Source organism: Podarcis erhardii (genome assembly GCF_964252035.2).
Source record: "Podarcis erhardii genome assembly, chromosome: 3".
Classification (NCBI taxonomy): Eukaryota; Metazoa; Chordata; class Lepidosauria; order Squamata; family Lacertidae; genus Podarcis; species Podarcis erhardii.
Window position 1 is genome coordinate 43,089,175 of NC_138507.1, and position 9,095 is coordinate 43,098,269.

General features: G+C 40.8%; 1 protein-coding gene across 1 annotated transcript in view; it reads left to right on the plus strand.

The window, feature by feature from the left end:
- The window catches only part of PM20D2 (peptidase M20 domain containing 2), a 617,107-nt gene that overhangs the window by 151,200 nt on the left and 456,812 nt on the right, over positions 1-9,095 (plus strand). The window lies entirely within an intron of this gene.

A 9,095-nucleotide genomic window follows, 5' to 3' on the forward strand; every position in this document is an offset into this window, starting at 1 on the left:
ATCTTCAAGGAAGGGGCTGGACCTGCTGGCAATGTTCTAGGTCTGGTTTTCCTGGTCTGAGCAGGGGGTGGACTAGTTGGGTTCCCAGATCCCTCGAGTTCAAATGGTTCTATGAGTGAAAGGTAGGCACAAGGAGCCCTCTTGCTTGACTTTCGAGCCCCTAAATACTGGTTTTGTGGGACAGCATGTAAGACCTTAGATCTAATAACTGTGGCCGCAATGTTTGAGGAGCAATACTAAACTCTCAGTAGGGATAGGTGAATCTGTTAATTGTAGGTTCCCTTGGCTTCTAATTTTCCCAGTCTTAAGTTCAGCTCTCCACATTTCCATGTATCAGTTTCCCCCTTTTTAAACGTAATTATGAACATTCACCTGCATTTTATGCAGTTTTCCCAATCTACAGTTCTGAAAAGTAATTTCCCCTGACACAGCACATTTTTCTATATTATTTGCATGAATGTATACATGTTAACAGGGATGCGGGTGGTGCTGTGGGTTAAACCAGAGCCTAGGACTTGCCGATCAGAAGGTTGGCGGTTCGAATCCCTGCGATGGTGTGAGCTCCCGTTGCTCAGTCCCAGCTCCTGCCCACCTAGCAGTTCGAAAGCACGTCAAAGTGCAAGTAGATAAGTAGGTACTGCTCTGGCGGGAACGTAAACGGTGTTTCCATGCGCTGCTCTGGTTCACCAGAAGTGGCTAAGAGATGCTGGCCACATGACCCGGAAGCTGTACGCCAGCTCCCTTGGCCAATAAAGCGAGATGAGCGCTGCTACCCCAGAGTCGGTCACGACTGGACCTAATGGTCAGGGGTCCCTTTACCTTTACACATGTTAACACATACTTTGGTCTATGCATTTTTGCACACATTACTTGGGTTGCGAAATTTGGAGAAGTGTGCATTCCAAAGGATCACCGTGTTTCAGTTTGCATATTGTTTTGTATGCTGCAGATCAGAGAGGTTTGCCTTTAAACGCGAACGGAATCCATTTTCTCCCCCATTCCTAGATACCAGAAATTGCTGGATGCTGCGTAGCTCCCTCTCTGCAGGCAAGAGCCTCTCGGATGCAGCAAAGGAAATCTCTTGAGTGGGAAAAGTAAGACGCAAATGACGTGATGCAGTGAGGCGAAGAAGACATGTGGCACGATTGGAGGCTTGTTTCTGTCTGGGCTGCCACCCAATAAACGCAGGCAGAGGCTCTCACTTGCAAGGAAGAACGACGCCTTTATTCAGGCAAGCAGACACAGCACTCCGGAGTCCCGATTCAAGAGTTCAGAATAGGGTGAAAGCGATGAAGATGTCCCAACACATTTCCCTGCTGCTCCCACCAAGAAGATGCAGAATGGTGTGCTCAGTTGCAAGATTTTCTCGCCTTGTAGGAGCATCATGATTTCAAGCATGCGTTACATTGGGGTGGGCAGGTCTGTTCGCATCTGCAAGCAAGGTGCCTGGTTCTAGGAGACGACACTGCACCCTCTTGTCCAAGCTCCTGTTCAGTCGCTGCCAACCCAAGCCCAACAGCGCTGTGGGGCTCATGATTGCTTACTCTGAATAAATCCCAATGAGGAGAGGAGTGCAGAAAGAAGAAATGCCATGGTACACCCAAAAAGGTTCAGTCCTCTATTGTCTCCTGAAACAGATGGATGCCAACCGAATCCCAATTACGTAGTTCAGTGGCCGTTAACGCCAAGTGTGTATACAAAGGCCGTTCTATATTATGGTTCTGAATCAAAATGACAAGTGCTTCACCCAACAGTCCAAGTGTCCCAAAAGATATAGTTCAACAGAACTGAAAAGAACTAGAAACAACAAACCATAAGGACAGTCAAGAGAGGAAAGGCTGCTAACACAGTGGAGAGAGCAGGGATGAGATTCTGTGACTCAGCTTTTCATGACCAAGTTTTATGAAACTGTAACTACCCATTTTTAATTAAAATAATTAAAATTTACAGGTACTTAAGAGCATTGCCTATGCCAAATTTCAAAATTCAATATGTTTTTTTTCTAAATGTGGTCCGTTATTCCTTAGAGGTCTAATCAGAAACTCGATCGCCCTTGTTAATCACACCATCCCACTGCCATTTACTTGTGGAACTGAGCCATCATTTCCACAATTGCAGGATGTCCAAGGACAAAAGAAAATAAATTGCTTCAAAGAAAACGGAAAATGTCTTTCATTTCACATTATAGTTGCTGACATTTTTGGGGGGAGGATAACAATATGAGGCACTTGAATTGCAGCTGCTAAGGTGATCCATTATTTTTATTCTATTGAGTGGAATTCCAAAAGAATGAAGTAAAAACTGAAGACATCCAGAGAGGATGTTATATAGCTCTTCCAGCATGTAATTGATTTCAAATGTGTATTTTCAAAATTACTTTTTAGCCAATGCTTTAAAAAGAAGAAGAAAGAATTCTGTCCAGCTGCTGGGAGTCATTATTTTCTGACCTGTTTTTAATACCCCCATCTATTCCAATGGTTCCAGTATACAGCCTGGTCTGAAAGGACTGTTTGGAGCTCCCTTGAAGGAGTGTAGTAAATGCTACTTATAGTCAAATGGTGTACAATGAGGAGTTGCTTTCACCACTGAAGCCTATACAGGTGCTATATCATTCCAGTGCCAGATTTACGTACAAGCTAAACAAGCTATAGCTTAGGGCCCCACTCTCTTGGGGGCCCCCAAAAAAATTAAAGGGAAAAATCACTGGATGTATATTTCCATAATATAAGATAAAAAACAAATAAAATAAAACATACATACAGCAACAGTGTTTTGTGTTGTTTAGGCTCCTATGATGTAAGTTAATGGGCTAGCTTGCTCCCAAAAATATCACTGGTTTGCTCATTTCTATATATAGGGTGCCTAAATTCTGCTTGGACTGGTTGCATGGCAACATGTGCAAATGGCTTGAGACACCTATTAGGTCCATAAATTACTATATAGCATACATTCAACACAAAAAAACAGTGACAATTTGTTGCTGACAAAGGACAGCTAGGCATATAAAGGGCCCCATTACCTTCAGTAGCTTAGGGCCCCATCAAACCAGCCCTGATGGCTTCTGCATCCTTTTGAGAGGGTTTGCTTGGGGAGGATAGTCATTATTGACCCAAGGAGTTAACTTTTTTAAAAAAAACAACACTTGAATCCATTCATTTCACTGGGTCTACTTCAAGTAACGCAAGTGTTTATAACCTTAATGTCCAGAAAATGCTGGGAATGAGAATGGGCTGTTTTACCTCCCTCTTCTATTTAATTGCTTCCCTCTTCCCTTTTCTAGCCTTGCATTATACAGGAAGCAAATGAATTGAAGTCAGTGGAGATAACAAGTGTAAAAGTAGTTCATTATAATTATAATTTTCCTCTGCTTTAAATTTTATTATAAAATAGCACTTTGATAATTGCATCACAAATTAAGGACAGTAGGTATTAAGAGATGCCTTGATACATCTAAATAGATATTCCAATATCTAATTAATTTTGGGAAACTTTCATTATTTAAACAAGCAAACTGATTTGCTAGAAAACAAAAGATTCAATTAAAAACTCAACCTTTAATAGTACCCTTAGAAGCCTTATTTCAATTATTTGACTCAGCCTGGGCTTTTTCTCCCCTAATCAAACTAACAATTACACAATGAAGGTCTATTATTTATTGAATGTGTGGGTCGGGAACAGATGTTATGAAGAGTTCAGAGAATCCTTAAATTTTGATTGTTTTATTATTTTACAAAAGCATAGGCAGTCTGGAGTTAATAAGATATATAACTTTTCTGAAGTCTTGCTCAAGCCTCCGGTGGGGGGCTTATTTCCCCAAGCAATTGTTTCTTTTATATTTTCCTTTATGCATATATATTTTGATGTATAAATCCCACTCTATGGTATTTGTTATTTTCTCTCTTACACCCACTCTCTCCCTCTTCCTCTTGGAAGTGAAAACCTTGAACTTTACATCACAGATAAGATCATAGTCAAAATCCAATAAAAAATGAGATACCTGAAATCTCAACTGTGTTTTTGATTTTTTAATATAATGCACAACTCACTTAAATCCTGACCTTTACTGCAATATTCTTGGACATCAATCCCTTTGGGCTGGATTAACTATTAGATAACCTATGCTATATAGAGTGCTCAAAATATGGTCTCTTGCGCATGTAATCTAGTGCTAAAGTGAGGAGTATACCCTTTTGGCAACATTGCAATCTCTTTCGGCATCTTCCACTGCTGTCATACTGATGCAAAACTTTGTAACTGCTCCAGTCAGGCATGGCACAACTTAACACCGCCACAATTCCTGAAGTTATTAAACTCAGCCATGTGTACATTGCTTTGGCATGTATAGCACTTCAGTGTGTGGTCAGGGTATTTCCTGTCCACCCAACAACTGTTAACTGCAAAACTGTATCCATTGGCTTTATAGTCTTAAATGGGTTTAAGAGTTCCTGCTGCTCTATAAGGATCCCTGCTCCTTCTGAAAGGGGCTAAGGGAACTGTGGGTGGGTGGGTGGGGGTATTTTTCACTTTCTCCCCAACCTACCATTCTCTGGATTTTGGAGGAAAGCCGCAACACTTAAATCAATATGAAACCAATGCTAGTTTGCAATACTTTGGAAATGCCGTTGGAGGGGAGAAAAAAGGACTGCAGCAAAATATAAACCCAGGGCCGTCTTTACCCAGGGGTGCAAGGGGTGTGGGGCACCTGGATGCCAAATTTTGGGGGGTGCCAGGTGCCTGCCGCTGAAGCCGCCTAAGCTCATAACTATCTACCTGTTATGAAATAATAATTTTGATCAAACTAGAAAAACAAAATACATACATACCTAGGTATTACCGAAATGTATACCTCCTGTTTCACTAAAGGACCTTTGACTTTATGCGCTCATTTACCAAAGATGGCTTTATTAGATTAGACAAATTGATGCAGGAGGCTATCAATGACTATGAGCCATGGTGGCTATACTCTGCCTCCATAGTTTGAGGAAACAGTGCTTCTGAATAACAGTTGCTTAGCACTACAGAGTGAGAGTGTGTTCTTGCGCTTGGATCCTGCTTGTGGGTTTCCCACAGGCATCTTGTTGGCCACTGTGATGACAGGATGCAGAACTACCGGTAGATGGGTCATTGCCTTATTCAACAGGCACTTACGTTCCAGGGTCCTAAGGAGCACTTATGAACCTGTATATGTGGGAGTCTTAGATGAATCCTGTTAATGGGCAATAGAATTCTAGGGAAAAATAACCATGATAAAATGCACATCCCAGCCAATCCCAAGTCTTGCATTCACATTAGGAATGGGCTTAAAAACCCTTCTGATTCAAGCTGCTTCACATAGAATCGCTAGATTGGGAGCTCAGTCTAGTACAACTCCCTGCTGATGCAAAACAAAAAACCAAAAACCCCACCACTACAATGTCCCTGCTTGGAAACCATCAATGAAGGGGATTCCACCACCTTCCCAGGCAGTCTGTTCCACTGTCAAAGCAGCTCACATTGGGAAGCTTCCCCTAATGTTCAGTCTAAATCTGTTTCCTTCTCATTTGAACCAACTGGTTCTGGGTCAATCCTCGGAAACGAGAAAATATAGTCCTTCAAGTTCCAAAACCTTAACAATGGCTGCTGATTTACTGCCTGGACTGTAGCTCAGAGGCACTGAGCTGGGGTGCCAATATTAAAGCTGTATCTCAGTGCAACACAGTCGAACCCCCCACCCCCACCCCCACCCCCACCCCACAAAAAGGTGGCAGGTGGCATCTGGGTCTTAATCACAAGTAATGGGAGAAAATACCCCTGGCTTCAGTTAATTTATTTATTTAAAACATTTATGTACTACTTAATTATTCACATTTTGTGGAGATATGTAAAATAATGGTATCCTGCACACCACAAAGAACACAATAAAAATGCACACTGCAGCAGGATTTGAGAAGGTTTGCTTGCCTGTCTATATATGGCTCTCTTCTCAGCAGGAGGAAGAGGCACCATTAAACATGGTTCTGCGTAAGATCCATAATCCGTTCATCTTACATTAAAGCTGATAAATTGTAAATTATGTACTATGTTTCTAATATAGCCCTAAACTGATCCAACAGCAAAGTTTTCAATACCAGAAAGCAATTAAAAGAAAGACAGCCTCAGCAGGTAAATGCAAATTATTTGGTTACTAGAGACCTGATCAAATAAGACAATCTAATTAACCGGTGATCAAATTAAGCAGAAGACTCTCTGAGTGAGGTGTAATTAACTGGAATTGTCTGTATTATGTAGGGTGCAATCTACCATCCAATTCCTGTGAAAGTTCCATTGAAATGAATGGGATTTTATGTGAAATAGCATCTGACAAGTTGCACACCTATTCCGTTTTTTGAAATATGCATTATATGAGAGATTAGGCCAGAGTCCTACATTTAGCAAGGGCTATAGGAAACATATTGATGTTTATTGGTCTTCATAAGCTCATCGGTCCAAGTGGCAAGAACAGAAAGGGGATTGTGAGGAGCTTCAAAAGGTTCACTCTGAACTGTGTGAATGGGCATTAAAATGGCAAGTGTAATTCAATTTAGCAAATGTGAAATGATGCACACAGGGGCAAAAACAATCTAACTTATCTGATCTGAACTGGCAGGGACCAACTGGGAAACAGCTCTTGGGAGTCACAGCAGGCAGATAAATGGAAATGTCGACCCAGAGTGCGACGGCTGTGAAAAAGGGAAATTGTTTTAGGGATCGTTAGGAAAGGGGTTGGAGATGAAAGTGTGATATCATAATGTAGTTATAAAAATCTATGGCATGAGCAACATTTGGAATACTGTGTTCAAGCTTTGGTCTCCTCAGCTCAAAAAGAATATTGTTGAGCTGGAAAAGGTTAAGAAAAGGGCATCCAAAATGATAATGAGGCTGAACTATTCCCCTATAAGGAAAAGTAAAGGTTACAGCGCTTGGGACTTTAATTCTTGATATGCATTTTTAGCCTGCCTTTCACCATGTGATTCTAGCTCATTTCAAGTAAACCATTAAATACATAAAACATTATTAGTCCGTATTAAATCTTTTTTTAAAAAAATTATGCTTTTCAGGTTTATACATTTCACTAATTTTACAATCATTTTAACATTTCAAAGCTTGACTTCCTTCCCCCTCTTTCTGCAGTTCCTTAAATTTATTTTTAATATCTTCTGCATATCCAAATTGACTTAATTTGCTCATGTATTATCTACTTTAAATAAAACTGCAGGTTATTACAATAATTCTGCCAATGTTCTTATCTGTTTACAATTTATCTGTAAATATTCAATAAGCCATTTCCAATCTTTCATATAATGTTTGTTATCTTGATTTCTTATTCTTCCGGTAAGTTTCACCATTTCTGCATATTCCGTAAGTTTTTGCATCCATTCTTCCTTTGCTGGGACTTAGGCTGTATTAAATCAAACCAGAAACAGTCAGAAATGGCAACAATTCTACAGTGGGAGATATCTTCTGATCTTATTCTCTACCCCAGAGGCCTGTGGAAAAAAGGGGGCTCTTGACCTGACATAAAGGGTATACAATGAAGACACCAGGCACACCTTGGACAGGGGAGCATTTCACAGACTGAGTACCACCAAGGAGAAAAATCGCTCACACTGCTGAAATTCACAGGATGGCAGAATTGCCAGCAGGGTTTCCACGGCACATCGTAATGGGATGAAATACAGTGGTACCTCGGGTTAAGAACTTAATTTGTTCCGGAGCTCCGTTCTTAACATGAAACTGTTCTTAACCTGAGGTACCATTTTAGCTAATGGGGCCTCCTGCTGCCGCTGTGCCGCCGCTGCACGATTTCTGTTCTCATCCTGAAGCAAAGTTCTTAACCTGAGGTACTATTTCTGGGTGAGCGGAGTCTGTAACCTGAAGCATCTGTAACCCGAGGTACCACTGTATGTTAGTTTGGAAATGAATAAGGGGAGCATGTTTGCATAGAGAAAAATATTCCCTCTCAAAATACTAAAATCCAGGGTTATCTAATGAAGCTGAATGTGGGAAGATTCAGAGAGTTCTTCTTCATACACCAGTTGAACCATGGAATTTGCTACACAAGATACACTGACGGCCACCGATCTAGGAGATTCGAAACATATTTTTTATTTATTTCATAAAACCTATATACCACTTGACAGTAAATAAAATAAAATCCCCCCCACCTTGGGAGGACAAAATTATCGGCAAATACTAGTCATGATGGCAATGTATACATTTTCTCCGATATCTGTGGTGATATGTCTGCGTATCTCTGTTGCTATAGAGTGTGCTATTGCACACACGTCCTGCTCGTGCGGTTTCCTCTCCCATCTGGTTAACCACTGGGCAAACAGGATGAGGAACTAGACTACTTTTGGCTTTATCTAGGAAGGATCTTCTTATGCTCTTGATGAATCCTGATGATAGGTTGGGGGGGGGGGTTGCATTTAGGAAGCAGCCTTCTTCCTACACATTTTCAGGTTTAAGCAAAATACAGCCAACCACTGACAGATCTCTTCCTCTGCTACTTTTTATGGATGACAATTATTGCTGTTTCCTGCTTACCTGGAAAATGGAAATGAGGACACTTCATGACAATGTTACCTAGGAAAATATCCAAGTGCCTACCTTGAAAATATATTCCATTCTGTGGTTCTAAAATAGCGGTTGGGATATACTTCTAAAGTCTTTCCCTGCTGTAGCTGTTTTCAGTAAGTCTAACCCCGGGTGCAGTGGAAAGGGGTGGGATATGGGATGCGTACACCCCATAAATTTAAAGCACATTATCTTCCCCAAAAAATCCTGGGTACCATATTTTGTTAAGGTTGTTGGGAACTGTAGCTCTGGGAAAGATAAGCTAGTGTTCCCAGGATTCTTTGAAGAAGTGATGTGTTTTTAATGTATAATGTATACTTAGCCCAAGGAATCCATCACTAGCCCAGGAAAACCTTCATAAAGAGTTAACGATGTTTTTTAAAATGTGGTTTCAGGAGAGCAGCAGGTTTATTCACAGTAGCTTTCCTGAAGAGGAACAACTGATAAGGTTTACAGTTTATCTGTTGATAAAATTGAATTAATTTGAATTAATGTCTTCA